Here is a 17,168-nt window from a genome sequence, read left to right on the forward strand (position 1 = left end):
CCACAATCACAGGAGCCAGTCCCTCACCATAAATCTCCTTCTGTGTATCTCCATATATCCTCTTGGCTCTGTTTCTCTGGAGAACCCTACTAACGCACCTGGGAAAACATCCCCTCCAAGACCCAGACTGCAGGAGTCCAGGGAGCCAGCTGACGTCAGAGTGACAAGGAGAGAGCACCAGTCGGAGCCATCAGGAAAGACACTCTGCAGCCTGCTGAGGGAAAAACTAAAGGCATGCGCAGGACCCTGAGACGGGCCCCTCCGCGGGCCCTGCACTTGCAGTGGCCTGGAAGGCGATCCTAATCCATCGATGCGCAGCCTCCAGCGGGGCCATCAGGACCCCCTCTACAAGACCACTGCCCCCGAGAAAGGAGGAAGCAGGACAGGCGTCTTTCCTCAGCATGCATCGCCCCCACGACGGTGCGGGAGATCAAGATTTGGCCACCTTGGAATCTGTTTCTTTACCTTGGTTGTTTTCTCTGAGGACATTTGACCTCCCCCACTACCTGCCTAAAGAATTTGACATAGTAACTCCTTCCTGGAACAGATCTTCTATCTAATGGCTGTAATATAATGTAAAATAGATGTTACAATAGGAAAGGCACCAACAAGCCCATCTTATCGGAAGTTCTGTCTCTCTGGCCACATTCTCTGGATGGCCCTGCGAGGAGTTGCCAGACAAACTTTTACATTTATAAGGGAAGTCTCCACTTGTAAAGGTATCTTCCTCTCTGTATTGGGAAGAGGGGGGATGACCTCATTTCTAGAAACTTATCAAAGTGGAAAGTGAGGCCTTAAATCTGCATAATAACCTTACTCTTGTTTACTGTGCTTTAGTGGTAATCTCCTGTAACTGACTCCCCCCACCCCCAACATCCTCCTTTGTCATTGGCTGAACATGGTATTTAAGACGAGAATTTCTGCTATTGTGTTGAGAAACGCAGTGTTCCTGCTTTCTCCCATGTATACATGTTATTAAACTTGGTATTATTTTCTCCTGCTAACCTGTCTTGTTGATTATTTGGCCAGCCATAAGAACCTTAAGGGAAAGGGCAGAGGGAGATTCTTCCTCTTCCTCCAACACTGTGGATTGAAATAAGTGGTCAGCGGCACAAAGCTACACACGGATGTCCACGCAGCGTTGTCGACAGTGGGGAGGAGTGACCAGCAGGAGCACAAATGCCCTGGCTCAGGACTTAGACTCGGGGCGACCCACCCTAGTGTGTATGGTAGAGCTGCCACACAAGCAAAGGCTTCGAGTGGAGATGACCGTGCTCACCACTGCGAGGACTAGAGAAAACAATTGTGCAGAGGGACTGAGCTCATTGCCTGGCACACAGCATGACTCAAAAAAGTAAGAGTTTTGGGCCGGCCCCGTGGCTTAGCGGTTAAGTGTGTGCGCTCCACTGCCGGCGGCCCGGGTTCGGATCCCGGGCGCACATAGACGTACCGCTTCTCTGGCCATGCTGAGGCCGTGTCCCACATACAGCAACTAGAAGGATGTGCAGCTATGATATACAACTATCTACTGGGGCTTTGGGGGGGAAAAATAAATAAATAATAATAAAAAAGTAAGAGTTTAAACAACCCAAATGTACCTCAATGGGAGATTTATTAAATATATTATGGTACATTCACACAATGGAACGTTCTGCAGCCAATAACAAGAATAAAATAGATCTACATACATGGATATGGAAAGAAGTCCACAATATACTGTAAAGCTAAGAAATGCCACAAAATAGTTGTATAGAGTAGTTTTATTTATAAAAGTGTACTTGTATGAATAAACATGAAACTGGTAATGATTTTTTTTTTTGGAAGGTGCAGTAAGGTGCTGGGGGCTGGTATTTATAAGGAACTTTTCCTTTCTACTTTGTAATTTCCTACACCTGATTTCTTATTACAACAATTGTGTATCACAATTATAACCAGAAAAATAAAGGTTTTCTATTTCAAGGAACACAATTGAAATTTATGGATAATTTTTGTCAGTTAGTAGTTCTGATTAACTGTATAATAATTTTCTTAGATTCTAAAATATCTGGTTGAAATTTTTATTGAGATTGCCTTAGATTTACAGATGAATTTGGGGAGAAAGTCTTCCCACCTGGGAACATTTTTTAATGGTTGTTTTGTTTTTATATTTGTTTAAATTTTCTTTTCAGACCTTCAATCAAATTTTATATTCTTCTTCATATAGGCTCTAAATATCTCTAATTACATATTTCACAGCACTTTTTCTATTTTGAATGGAACCATTTGTAAAATATATCCTCTAGTTGGTTATTGCTGATATACAAGTAAGTTATGACATTTTTGCCTATTTATTTCAAAACTAGCAAGCTTACAGATCTCGCTGATTAATTCTAGTAACTACTCAAGAGCTTCTCTTGAGTTTCCAATTGTGTGATCTCTGAATGTTAATAAACTTGCTTCATTTAAAAATATTGATACCACTTATTTCATTTTAGTTTCTAATTTTTCTGACTAAAGTTTCCAGGACATTAGTAAATAATAGCTGCAATAGAGGTGTTCCATGTCTTTTCCTAGACATCACTGGAAATTCCTCTCACGTTTTCTGGCAAGGAGGATCTTGACTGGTATATCGAGATAAAATTATTTTTTATCATATTAAGGAACTATTCCACTAATTGTAATTTGGGAAAAGTTTTCGCCCAGAGTGGATGTTGTTTCTCGAAGGCTCTCCTAGCTCCTGGCAGTGTGGGTATCCTTCCTCTTCTGATTTCTCAACACGAAGAAACATATCAATGGCTTTCTTAAGACTGAGCCACCGATATTTTGTTGTCCTTTTTTAAGTCTCATTAGGTCACAGTGTGCACTTCTTTTAACAAAGAACTGGATTTGGTTTGCTAATATTTTGTTTAGGATTTCTGTATCTCTATTCACAAATAGAAATGGTCTGTCCTTCGTTTTGTGCTGTGTTAGGTTATGCTGGCACTGTAAAAAGAATCGGGAGGCCAAACACCTCTTCCTACTCTCTGAAATAATTTAATAGTTTAAAATACAGCTAGTCCATAAAAGCTTGAAATAATTTTTCTATAAAATCTTCTGGTCCTGGCATCACTTTTGAGGAGGTTCTTTGAGACTTTCCATTGCTTCCTTGGTTATTGGTCTATTCAATTTTTAAAAATCTTTTCCTTTCTTAATTTTGATGACTTACACTGTCATAAAAGGACCCTTTCATTTTCAAATTTGTTAGTATAGAGCTGCCCATCATAGACTCGCAATTTTAAAATTTTTCTGTGAAACTCTACACGGCACATGCATTCTCTCTCATAACCAGGCTGCATTTCTGCTGGACCCCTGCCTTTTTGCTTTGATTTACCCTGGCTGGAAGGGATCTGTCCTATTGGTCCTTTCAAAGGACTCATTCTTAGAATTAGGGGAAACTCCTCCTTTTGGTTTGCTTTGCAATGTAGTTATTTCTGCTTGAGTTCTATTACTTTCCCTTCCTGCTTTTCTTATATTTGTTTTGTTCTTTTTTCTGTCTTCTAGACTTTAATATTTACTTCCCTTATATCCATTCTTTTTGTTTTAGCAATGCCAGCTTATCATACAGTGGTTACCTGCTCTGGCTTTAGAGCCCACAAGACCTGGGTTCAAATCCCAGTCCAAGTATTCACTAAGCGTCTGACCTTGAAAATCTGCTTAACCTCTCCGTGACTCAGTTTTGTTATCTGTAAAATGGGGATGATCCTAGTAGCCACCTCATAGCAACTTTGTGATAATAAATTGAAATACTAGATGTAAATCCCTTAGCACAGTGTATGGGGTGGTTATAATTGCCACCGTTGTCATCATCATCATTATGATTTAAAGCTAGACATTCTCCTCTGAGTATCCCTTTGGCCACAATCCATGAATTTTGAAATGTGATGTTCTAATTGTTGTTATTTTACAAGTGGTTTGCAATTGCAGTTTTGATTTCCAATTTAAACTCAGTTCTTTAAAAGACTGCTGTTATTGTTAATGACATGTGGTTGAATTTCCAAGATTTAGCCTTTTTGATCTTGTGATTTTTTTTATTAGAAAATTCCAGTTTAATTGCATTGTGGCCACAGGATATGACTAGACACTTTATTTTTTGGAATTTATTGAGGTTTACTTTGTAAGCCAGTATGTGATGTGACTAAGCGTTTTAAATATTCTGTGCACATTTGGAAAGAATGTTTATTCTCTGTTTGGAGTTTCAAAAATGTATATATTCTGGTGTGATATTAAAATACATATATAAAAATATATATTCAATCTTGCAAGCCCTAGAATTCAAAACCTCAAACTCTTTATTTATATTTTGTCTAATTAATCCGAAAAAGCTTAAAGTAATGTGCATTGAAATCTGGCACCGTATTCTGTAATATATTTCCAAAATTTTTTGTTTTACATATTTTAATGCCTTTCTTGGGTGCATAAAGTTTTCTGATTTTCATGTCTCCCTTGTGTATTCTTCTTTTTATCATTTTGTAAAAGTACTTCTTGATCTATTTGATGGTTGCCTCCATTTTTATTTTGTCTGACAGAACTAGCACTGCCACCTCACTCTCTTTTAATCTGCATTTGCACATTTCCCCATCCCTTTATTTTTAACTTTATGCGATTTAGCTTTAATTGCATCTCTTGCAAGTGGGAGGTAATTGAATTGTGAGGGAGAGTTTGTTTCTTTAGGTTTTTATGTTTCTCTTTTTTAAGCTGAATCTAGGAGTCTTCCTTTTTTAAATATATAATCTTATATCTTATACTATAGCTATCTTAAACATATTTACTATATAACCTGATATCTTGCATCCTAATAGATACGTCTTTCTTCTGACGTGCTTTGCTTTGCTTTCTTAATCGGCTCCTCATTGCCTCCTTTTCTTGCTTTCCAGTCAAGTTATTCTCCCTTTCTTGTCTTGCCTGATGAACTGGAGACTATACGTCCTGTTTCTATATTCCTGGTGGCTCCATAAAGAAATCTGAAAGTGATGTTTGAGCCTACATTTTTCCTCTTCACCCACTCCAAGGATGACCCTGTCTCAAGGCGAGGTTCTGGGAACGCTCTCACTTCCTTCTGATCCCAACCTCTCAGTCTCACAGTTCAGAGCAAACGGTTGTTTGGGGGACATCAAGTATCACCTCTTTCAAGATTATTTTTATCCTTTGTATTATTTCAAAATCCTCTTAAGAACAATGATTGAGACTTAACTAAGTTTGTCTTGTTTTGTGGCCCAAAGGTCACCTCTTTCCTCACCACCATCTGCCCCAACCACCTTCTCCGGCCTCTTGCTCTGCTCCCTTCCAGAACTCATCCTGCTCTGCTGAACTCCTTAGTCTCCTGACTGTCCCATGCTTTCTCTGGCCCCCAGGCCTTGGCACAGGCGGTCCCCAATGCCCTGCAAGCTCTCTAAAACCTTTGATTATGCTAAATTTTCATCATGCTTTAGATCTCATTTTTAGATAACACTTCTTTGAAATAAAACCACACCTCCACCCAGACCCCACTGTTGTCTCAGGTGCCCTCTGCGTGCTCTGAAAGCCCGTTCTCCCACCGGCATGGCGTGGCTCCACTGCAGTGGCTTGTTCAGCCTTGGTCTGAACCTCCCGGAGGGCAGGGGCTTGTCTACCGTGTTCAGAGCTGAACCGCCAGGCCTGGCTCAGTGGATGCTTCTTATCAACCGCTCCATAAATACGTGTTAAATGACTAAGGATGCCTGCATTTGATGTATAAAGACGTTCCCTGGCCAGATAAAATGTATAAAGTACAACCAGACCTTTTATAGACTCTGCATGATAACTTTGCCTGGGCTATCCCTTATGGGGAAGAAATAGTTCACATGTAACCCCATCTCTGGACAAATCTATTGAGTTGTCCATGCTTATTTGCAGTATATTTTGAGTGACCATGAAGATACATGGACTACTGTGCAGGCATGGATGAGAATAAGGTAAATCTTTTTGTGCTACCTAGACAAAGTGAAAAAAATGTTGCAGGGCAGTGTGTGTGTGTGTGTGTGTGTGCGTGTGTGTGTGTGTGTATGTTTGGAGACAGAAAAAATCAGAAAAGATACTCACCAAACTGTTATCAGTGATTATCTCTGAACAATAGGCTGGATGATGGATGAAAACTGGTCACTATAAATTTTACTAATCATAACATTTGTATCAAAAGCAAAACTTAACAGTAGAAATTAAAATACAAAGTGGCACTATCATAAATCAGTAATAAATTTGCATACATCATTTAATTACAACCTGAAAATGAAAAAAGAAAAAAAGATAAAAACAATAACAAATCTAAAACAAACAAACTCGAAGTATGACCCGCTCGCTAGAAGAGCCGGTTCAAAAAAGATGCTCAAAACACCCCGGTGTTAGGTTAGCTAGCTCCCTTCCTGGGGAGCTGAGGTCAGGGGCATTACACTGCCTCCAGCGATCTCTAGGTAGGACTGAGAGGAGAGGCAAAGAAATGCAAAATCACAGCTACAAACCGCACAGAGCCTTTGGCCTGAAAGAACTTTTCAGACTTTGTGGTCCAACTGCTGTCACTGTGTGCATGTATGAGTGTGTGTGTGTGTGTGTGTGTGTGTGTACAAATGGTTATTTTGGGTTTTGGTTTTGGGGAGAGATTATATATCATCTCTTTCAAGATTATTTTTATTTCTCTCTTTCTCTCACCACACAGACACACACACATTTTTGTTACCCACTCTTGACACTCAACACAGGGGAAGCACATAGCCCAGATATTGCTTTAGTAAATGCAACAGGTCTCCTACCTCCATCAGCAACTGCTCCAGGGCTGGAATTGGCTACGAGCACCCTTGGAGGGTGTGGAGAGGAAGGAGAGGAGGGAAGGCTCCGGAGGCCAGAGGGCCTGCCCACGCTCCCCACCCTCACCACGTTACCACCGCTCAAGGTCTCCTCCTCCATTGAATAAAAGGGCAGAACAGGAAGAGAGATCGACTCACAGCTGACTTAGGTCTGGGATCTCTGCCTCAGAGGATGGGGAGAAGGCCATCTTGTTGAAGGAGAAAATCAGGAATATTTTGGGCTTAAAATGCTCTCCTTACACATTCCCACCATTCCAAATCCTCCCCTATGTTCTATAACACTGTTTTTGAAACTTTGTAAATCTTGACTTACAGTAAGAATTTACATTTTACATCATAATACATACCACACAAACACATATAAGAAAGATATGTATATAAACATTTATAAATATATACATAAATATATAATACATATATAACTGAAACAAAAGTTTCATGAAATAATACTCTTACTATGGTATAATAAAAAACATGACAAAAAATATAAAATATGATTTTGCTAAGAACCTGATGCATTCCGATATACGCTATTCTTTTTTTCTTTTTTAAAAGAAAATGTTGGTCTCAACCTACTAAAGTGATTTTCAATCCACTAATGGGCCATGTTTGAAAACCACTATTCTAAAGTTTTCTCTGATTTCTTACGGGAATTTCATATGGGAGTATTTGCTTTGATTCCTCACTTAGGCTCCTTCTGAGCCACTGAATCTTTCCATGTGTATATTGATTTTGCTGCATTTGCTCATCCTTACTCAGAGACCTATGCTTCTCCAGACTTGAGAGCTGGGATGGATTCCAAAGTTCCCTGTTCTCATCTTTCATACGCAGAGGAAAGAGCCTAGGTTTACTCGAGCTTCCTCTGCCAGATGGGAGCTGCTCTGAGCAGCAGGGAAGGTGCACCAGCCCCAGCCGTCCCAGCAGTGAGGAGAGCTTCTGGATCTCTGGAAGAGCATGTCTGCAGTGGCAGCCTCAGGTGGGCCTGGCAGGACAGCCATGTCCTAGCTGCTGTAGCTGTCCACTTTAGGAGCATTTCTAGCTCAGCTGTGCATACCACATCCATGTCAAGTCTCAGCCAGAAGCAAGACTCATGGAAATCCCTGCTCTGGATGGTCCCCAGCACCTGGGTCACTCACAGAGGCACTGCCAGCCCTACAGGCTGCTCCCGCCCATGGGCACCCTCTCCTCCAGCATCTCCAATGTGACAAGCACAGCAGCCCCCAGTGGGCTCTGCCCTCCCACCCAGGTGGCCTGCTCCTCCACAGGCTGTCCTCAGCACCCGCCTGCTCTGTGCTTTTTCAAGCAGACCCTTCAACGTTTCTTCCATGCACTGGGCAACCTCGCCTAGCTCACAAGACCAATATAGATTTGTCCTTATTTCAATCAGAATCCAAAAGAAGAACTTGAAGTAAATTCCTAATTTCACACTGACTTCCTAACCAGACTCCAGGCTTTTAGAACTCTTTGTTTATTTTGCCTCACTGGATGTTTTTCTTCCCACTTAAATGAGTGTGTTGCTATTCACACTAATTTGTGTCTTAGTATCAAAAGCATCTTATATGTGAAAACATGTTGCAAGCCCAAATAGGCCATACAAATATAAGGTACTATTACGATAGTTGCTATTGTTGTTGTTGTTTACATTGTTCATTTATTTATACAGCAAATATTTTCTGAGATTCATTGCGTGTCAGGCACTGATGATGTAAAGGATGAAGATGTGGTCTTTTACAGCCTGTTGGAGAAGATAGATATGTCAATAGATAACATTCCTAGCGTGTAAAGTTTAATAACAAAGGCTTGATCAAGTGCCACGGTCTGATGTGACTTTCTGGATGGCCTCATCAAGGAATTAGCCTATGAGCTGAGGCTTATCAGCTGAAGGGGGGTTTTCCATGTGGAGAAGGAAAGGCAGACGTGTCATGGGAAAGCATTTCAAGGAGAGAGAAGAGTATGTGCAAAGGCAAAAAGCCGTAAAAGGCCTTTCTGTATTCAGATCGGAGCACATCTCTGGGTGGCACCAGAGCCTGGGAGGGTGAGCAGGGAGGAAGGAGGCTGCATTGCCAGTTTAGGCTGCTGAGCAATCATGGAGACCAAGGAGCCCCTTAAGGAACAAAGACCCTGTCCTGCTGAGGGGTGGATTTCATTTCAAAGTGCACCCTCCCCCCTTCACCTCCAAACCCCGGGGGCCAAAGCTGGGCCCAGACAGGGGTGGGGAGGAGGTTGGCAAGAGGGCGGGTCTCAACTTCCTGGTCTGCCTTCTGCCAGAATAATTCTGCTCCTAACTGTTGACATACGGGTTTTCAGGAAAGATTTCAATTCTAAAAAGGTTTCCATGGATAAAAAGAACTAGAAAACAACTGCTGTAGGGAATTATAATCCAACGGAATTGGAGGAATCTGCTGGGTTACCGCCCTCTCTGACAGCAGAAAGCAAACACGTTTATCAACCCAAAGAACACCAACTCTAGGACCAAACCAGCTCAGGAGTTAGTCACGGGACCCTTGTCTGAAGCGAACAGAGTGACTGACGGGAACACTCTTCCCATGACCAGCATCGGAGCTGCCCGTGTGCTGTGCCCACCGGGGAGAGGAAGAGCCTGGTGGGCAGCAGGAAGGCCTCCTCTGGGTGCCTGCTCTCCCTCCCTCTCCCTTCCCTTCTTCCACCTCCTTCCACCTCCTTCCACATCCTCAGTCCCAAGGATGAGGCCTCGGCTGACAAGTCGGAAACCCCAGAACCAGAAGCTCCGATACGCAGAGCAAGGAGGAGTGACAGCCCTGTCCCCACCCCAACCTCCCGAAGCCACTTCCTCCTCACCTCACTGTGCGACACGGTGGCACAGGATTCCTCTCCAGGTGATTCTGGCTTCTGCTCCTGCTCTGACCCCAGCACAGCTTCCAAATATGAAATTAAGTTCCAGCAACCAAGACCCTGCCCCATGCAGGTCAAGGAGGCCAGCCTCCTGCCTCAGTTAACAGCCACCTGGTTGGAGGGACCGTCACTCACCTGAGCCCACCTGCCTCCCTGCTCACAGCCCCTGCGGCTGCCACCTCCTGCATTTCTCTCTCCAACTGCTCAGCAGGGATCAAGGCCCAGGTATCCCAGGACAGCCTGGAGCCCAGGCCTGGGGCAGAGTCGGCAAGGAGTGAGAAATGGACGCTCCTTTCCCACACAGAGGCTGGTCTCCAAGTCAGATCCCAGGCGCCGATGGCTGGGGTGCTGTGAGTCAGACACTGCCTCCACCATCTGCTCTGGACAGGTGACTTGGGGCAAATGTGTCCAGTCTGGCTCGGGTGTGTGCAAAGACCCCCGACCTGAGCCATCTGACTGCTCCCTGGGAACGGGCTCGGTCCAGAAGGCGGCTGCCAGTGCCGGGAAGCTCAGCCTCAGAAGCAAGTCCCCCATCTGCTGGGTTAGCAGAGAACACCCAGGAGGCCAGCCCAGCCCAGAACCCAGAACCCCAGTGAGGCTCCTTGTGCCGGCCCCGTCTGCCCCTGCCTTCCTTGGACACCCGGGAGTGGCTAGGAGGGCAGGAAGGTGACAAACATCACTCAGTGCCTATAACGTGCCTGGCACACAGCTAGGAGCTCTACACAAACGTCAGCTGACACAACCCTGCCATCAGTCCAGTGAATGTTATCACTCCACTTGACAGCTGAAGAAGTCTCTGCACAAAAGTTCATCGAGCACCGATTATGCACCAGGCCTGGTGACCTTGGGTCATAGCCCATCACCAGCTCAGCAAAGCCCAGCGACTCCCCCAAGGTCACAGCTATAAGTTCTCAAGCCAGGAGTTTACTCAGGACGCCTCTGATGCCACAGCCCCACGTCTTTCACATCGGCATCGCATTGACCTCCATGCCAGGCTGTCCCTCCAAGGACAAACTGGCTCTCAGGAGTTTATGCAACTCAGTGGTTTTCAAAGTCTGGTCCCCAAACCAGCATCAACAGCACCGTCTGCTAGAAAGTCAGATTCTCAGGCTGCTCCTCAGTCTTCCCGGATCAGAAGCTCTGAGAGCGGGCCTGGCACTCTGCATTTCTGAAAGCCCCTAGGTGATTCTGGTGCAAGCTCTACTTTGAGAACCACTGCCCTGACTTAAACAGAGCATGTTGAGAACCACAGCATAAAGGGACAAGGCGCTTCTGTTTGTCCTAGCAGGATCATCGCCACGTGACCAGGGTGCTTTTCCCCCGCATGTCCCCTTGGAGAGCCTAATCTAAGGGTGACATTTAACCCAGCTGCCCCCTAAAGAGCATCCCACACATCTGTCCCCAGCACAGCCTCTGTGAGCCGTTTGTATGTGCCGAGCTGGGACTTCTGTGTGGCCCTCTCCTCTAAAGAACGGGCTGTTTTCCGAAGCTCACCACCAAATGTTTCAGGGCTTCCTGGGGGGCTTTAATGAGGGTGTAGGTGCAACCCCGTAGGAAGCCCTCGGAATTCCGTGCAAGGCAGCGGAGGTCTGGCCACTGCTGGGGGCTGCAGGCTTGGTCACAAGGGGAGCACGTTGGATACAAAGCTCCTTTGTCAGTGGGTGTGTGGGACAGCTCCACATTGCAGGGCTGGGTCTGGAGGGTGGTGGAAAACTTCTCAAGCGCGGGCAGCGTGGGCCTCAGTCAGCTCCGCTTGCTCTGCTCACATCCACAGCCTCGCTCCACTCCCTGGGCGCGGCGCGGCGTGGCACAGCTGGGGCTCGGGCCCAGGCCTCAGTCCCCAAGGCTGTGTCACCCTGGCAGAAAGGCTGAGGGAGGCACCCCAGGCCTGTGGAGGCCAGCCTTGCCCTCCCCAGATCCTGAGGCCTGCAAGGACCCCACAGCCTCTCTCCTACACCAGGCCTGAGCCTTCCCTTGTCACTAGTCCCTGCATCAGATTCCTGCCTCTCCCTCTATCATCAGATGATCATTCTCGCTCACTCTCAGAAGGTGAATTTATTCCAAACTGTAGCTGAGACTCTACCCAGACCCTCACTGACACAGGGCAGTTTGCATCTCGGGGTGGGATCTGTATTACACCTGCGCCCTCCAGACCACCTCCAGAAAACGAGAGTCTTCCCATGGCCACCAACACTCTCCATAGACCAGTGCCGCGTGTGCCTGAGGAAAGCGAGGAAGACGCAGCTGGAGAGCACCTCCTGGGTTGGAACTGGGGCGCCGAGTGGCACGCCGAGCTCAGCCAGCCTCGGTCAAGTCTCAGCTTTAGCAGATGAGTCATCTGCCGAATGGAATTAAAACCTCCTCCCACAGAGCGTTATCGAGGGAATGAAGGGAGGAAGAGGAAGCACCTGCCAACGGCTCTACGGAGACGGCTCTTAGAAACAACCACACGCTCCTCTCCTCATTATTTTAATTTTTCCTTAGCAGGAAAACCAATCAAAATTCACCTCCGTGTGATCTCCCCTGTGTACCTGCAGATGTGTGTGCAGACACACACACGCACACACCTCCATTTTCAGTTATATACAGAGCGGCTGCCACGTGTGGGCAGCTTTCCATGTGTTAGAGACTCGAATGAGCACTTTATTTCCTTTATCCTCCCGTCAACTCCATGAAGTAGGTCCTGTTTTTATACTCATTTTACAGGTAGAGCGACTAGCACTCAGAGAAAAGCAGCTGGCCTTTCTAGAGCACACAGCCGCGGTGGCAGAGCGGCACCTTAGACCCTGTCTGTGTGCCTCACACCCTTTGGCCACACTCCCGGGGGACACTGTCCTCGAGGTCTGGGTAGAGGTGGACATTCCAGGGGGAAGGCAGCTCGCCTTGCTGGTCCTTCCAGCCCATGGAGCCCAGAAATCTGCTTAACAAGTGATTCTGATGCTTGCTAAAGTTTCATAACCAATGACCTAAATTATAATGCATGGACGACGCTGAAAACCACGGCATAAAGTGACGGGACACACCTGCATGTCCCACCAGGACTTGTGCTGGGTGACCAGGTGCCTTTCCCACATGTCCCCCTGGAGAGCCAGCATCGTCTGGGTTTATACCAAGAGATCTATTGATATGGTGACATTTTAATTTATTTTTAAAAACTATATGTCTATATTTTCTTCTGATGTCTTTTCCCCTTTGGTTTTTTTAATTACAAAAGAAATTCATCTTTGCTGTAGCAAGTCAAAATATTCAGAAAGGAAAAGGAAAAGTGTTTTCTTTCTAAAATACGACAACAGGATCACCTCCTATTCTGATCAGATAGCAAAATAAAGAAGGCAGGGTGTGGAGTCAGAGCAAGGTTGAGATCCCAGCTTGGCACCAGCCAGCTCTGTGAACTTGGCCGAGTCTCTTTCCCTTTCCGAACCTCAGTTTCCTCCTCCACAATACGCGAACAATAATTCAATAATCTGACAGGGCTGATCAGAGGTCTAAGCAAGGAACAATCCAGTGTTATTTAAAAATTCTCAGGAATTCTTTATGCTGTGAACTTTGGGACATGAGAACTGTATTGTTATGATGCAGAATATAATCTAACAGTTTCAACTAGAAATGTAACACCATAATATAATGATAACAAATTCTCTACCTATTTAACACTTTCAACTTACAATCAGAGAGAGTTGAAGCCAGGACTTTACAATTTAATTGTATGCCCTTGTCTATGGGTGCAGACACTGAGGCCCGGTTACATGGCCTCATGGCCATGCCCAAGGTCAAGTTACATGGCCATACCCGTGGTCTCCAAGTTAGGACTTGTTGGTCTCCTGACTCCTCCTCCAGGGCCCTTCCCTTCTCCCTTGACCCACAACAACATGTGGATTCAAACCAAAGTCCTCACTTTGTAGGAACATTCTAGCTAACTTGCATATAGACCACATTGCTCTCCCTCTGGCCTTCCCTTCTTTTACTTCATCCATCCTGGGCTTGTATCCTTTCAAAATAACATTCCATCACTGATATACTACACAATTAGGACAAGCCACTGGAGCCAGTCCTCGGTGCATATGCCACCCACATGCGAACAACTCCCATGCACATCTCCAGCCTTGGACTTTCCTCTGAGTTCTAAACTCTCCTCCTACCACATGCTTAATGTCTCCACCTGGGGTCTAACAGATATTTCAAAATTAACACCATCGAATGGTACTCTTGATTTCCCCAGTGAAATATATCCCACCCCAGGCTTCCATATTTTGGTAGTTGTCACCATAATCCACTCAATTGCACAAGCCGAAAACCCCAGTATCAAGGAGTTAAGAACACGGGCTCTGGAGCCAGAATTCCTGGATTCATGTCACAGGTCTGTCCCTGGCCACATCATACTCATGGGCAGGCGCTGAGGCACATCTCTGTGGATTGGCTTACTCGTCTCTGGGATAGTTATTGCCCTAGGACCTATCTCACAGGGAGGCCATAGGACTAAACGTAGTAACTCTTGTAGAGGTCTTAGAAAAGTGCCTTCCAGAATAAGCCCTCGATGAGTATTGGCTTTTATTAATCTTGATTTCTTCCTCTCTCTGACCCTCAACATTCCACTCAATTTGTCAACAATTCCTGTCGGCTCTACCCCCAGAAGACATCCCTAATCCACCCACTTCTCTCCATCCTCACTGTCATCTTAACTCAACCACCATTGCCTCTTGTCTGATTACTATACTTATCAGCTGACTGGGCTTCTGGCTCCTTCTTGGGCCTGATAAGCCATTTCCACCAATAACCAGGTAGGTTTTTTAAAAATGTAAAATGGACCATGACATTCACCTACATAAAACCCTCCAAGGACTTTGCATTGCTTTTTTAAATTAAAAAAAAAAATTTTTTTTTTGTGGGGAAGATCAGCCCTGAGCTAACATCTATTGCCAGTCCTCCTTGTTTTTTTCCTTTTCCCCCCATAAGCCCCAACAGATAGCTGTATGTCATAGTTGCACATCCTTCTAGTTGCTGTATGTGGGACGCCGCCTCAGCATGGCCGGACTAGCGGTGTGTTGGTGCGCACCCGGGATCCGAACCTGGGCTGCCAGTAGTGGAGTGCGCGCACTTAACCACTAAGCCACAGGGCCGGCCCAAAAAATATTTTAAAGCTTTAATTTTTAGAGCAGTTTTAAGTTTAGAGAAAACCGTACAGAAAGTATAGTGAGCTCCCATATACTCCACACAGTTTCTCCTATTATTAACATCTTGTATTAGTGTGGTACATTCTTATAATTGGTAAAGCAATATTGAGACATTATTATTAATGGAAGTCCATAGTTGACATTAGGGTTCACTCTGTGTTATACCATTCTACGGACTTTGACAAGCGCATGATGTCATGTATCCTCTGTTACACTATCATGCAGAAAGTGTGTCACTCCCCTAAAGATGCCCAGTGCCCCACTTATTCATCACTCCCAAGACTGCACTCCTTTTTCAAAATAAAATCCAAACTCCTTAGCATGTCCCAGAAGATTGATCCCACTCCTGTTTGTCTTCCGTTTCTTGATCAAGCCAAGCCCATGTCACCCTGAGGCTTTGTCCAAGCTGTTCCCTCTTCCAGGAAGGTTCCACTTCCAGAACTTCATATGGCTGGCTCCTTACTGCCTCGATACCCTAAATGTGGCCTTTCTTGTCCACTCAATCTAAACCAGCCCCCAGGCACTCCCTACTACATCCCCCTTTTTTCTTTCTTCATAGACCTTGTCACCATCCAAAGGTGTCTTGTTCGTCTATTCGGGTTCTTGTGTACCGTCTGTCTGCGGCATCAGGTGTGGCAGCACCCCAGGAAGGAATCTGTCAGCCTTGTGCACTGCAGGATCTCCAGCTCCAGGACCTCCCTGGCCCATAAGGGCTCCGTAAACATTTACTGGATGAATCAACCCAAAACTGAATGAATAGATAAGTGACTAATGCCATGTAATGAGCTTCTGCATTTGTTTGTATCAGAGTTTATAAAGAGCTCTTCCATTTTCTTAATCTAATTTATGTGATTAGGCTCAGATTTAAATGGAACTTAAAAAACATATTCACACTCTCTCTCCGGTTCCTGAAGGCCACAGATTAGGAAACAGCAAGAATGTTCTCTCCAAGGGAAGAGAGTTCATTTCCGAGAGCTTTGGTAACCCTTTGGATTGGACAAGCAGGGTCTTTTGGTTTAACCCACAGTGATAGGAGGGAGGAAAACACTTGGAGATGCAGCGCCCTGAGTGATGGATAATTGTCACAACCACTTCCATTCCCAGGGCAGCAGGTGCTGGCCGCTCGCTGTACTCCACAGCTAACCTGCAGCGCTGGTGCCAGGAGTTATCCCTCTGTTCCTGAGGGAGGAAGGAGAAAGAGGAAGCAGGGGCCATCAACCGACTTTCCCAAGGCACAGAGCCAGGATTTGAGCCCAAGGCTATCTGACAGCAAAGTCCAGGCAACCCTTGTTCTTGGAATAAAGGCTGAATAAATAAACCACGCCAGGTTGAGCAATCTGGAAGTCCCTACCCACCCCAGTCAGCCCAGTCCCGGCGATGGGCTTAGAAAGGGTTAAACACCACGGTGGGAGAGAGGGGTCTTGATCTGGCAGTGCTTTTCCAAGGCTGAGATTAGGAAGGTTTGCACAGCATGCGTCCCCTCCACATGGCAGCGAGAAAAGGCCAGGTTTTAATGAGTGACACAGCCTGGGGGGGGATGGGGGGAGGGTAGGGTTGGGTGGAATATTTTCATTCAGCGAGACATTGGCAGGAATGGTGCATACAGTTTGGGGTCTCCCCTTTTGCAAGAGTGTGGAAACGGCTGATCTCTCATCTATTCTGTCTCTTCCAGGTCACCAGAGAGCCCCCAGCCAGGCGGACTTTGGCCCAGCCCCCTCCCACGTGTTTTCAGACTGACAAGGGGTGAGCCGAGGTGGAGGCGGCAAGTCCCCCCTTGCAGCCTTTCTGCCCACACAATTATCTGAGGAATGCCGCTTCCTGCCTCGCATCAGAAAACAACATTTTTAAAGATGAAGAAATCCCTACTTTCTTTTCTTAATTTGTTATTGTCGTGACATGACTGACTCAACAAGTAAAAATTTTAAATCCCTGCCGGAGATCACAAGCACGTCCCCCCAAGCTTGAAGCTCCTCTGGCTGCTTCGAGCCTTCTCCCACCCCCGCACCTCGGCGCTCGCTGCCCTTTCCAACTCACAGACCCCCTGCTTCCTGGCCAACTGGCAGGGGTTTTTCAAGGTTTGTCTCAGAGTCACCCCCTCCAGGAAGTCTACCTTGACACCCCTTCCCAATTTACCAAGCAAATTAGGAGCTGTCCTTCTGCGCCCTCAAGCACTCCATGCTGATCTCTCTCATCCGTGTCTTACCTAGTAACCATGAGTTTCTTAATGCCAGGGACTGTGTCTTATGTCTCTCTCTCTGAAGCCCTACACAGTCCCTGGCACAAAGTGGATGCT

The 17,168-nt window shown here is 45.8% G+C and overlaps 1 protein-coding gene and 1 long non-coding RNA gene across 3 annotated transcripts in view; one reads left to right on the top strand and one right to left on the bottom strand.

Annotated features, from left to right (window-relative positions):
• Window positions 1-17,168, bottom strand: part of IL16 (interleukin 16) — a 117,317-nt gene that overhangs the window by 94,028 nt on the left and 6,121 nt on the right. The gene's annotated exons all lie outside the window — the stretch shown is intronic.
• On the top strand, window positions 795-8,452 carry LOC131406520 (uncharacterized). Of its 2 annotated transcripts, none has more exons than XR_009220163.1 (3): window positions 795-2,303; window positions 5,890-5,948; window positions 7,593-8,452. It is a non-coding gene; the product is annotated as an uncharacterized LOC131406520 (long non-coding RNA). The 2 variants fall into 2 exon arrangements; XR_009220164.1 differs by having other exon boundaries at window positions 7,665-8,452.

This window comes from Diceros bicornis, chromosome 5 (genome assembly GCF_020826845.1).
Source record: "Diceros bicornis minor isolate mBicDic1 chromosome 5, mDicBic1.mat.cur, whole genome shotgun sequence".
NCBI classification, from domain to species: Eukaryota; Metazoa; Chordata; class Mammalia; order Perissodactyla; family Rhinocerotidae; genus Diceros; species Diceros bicornis.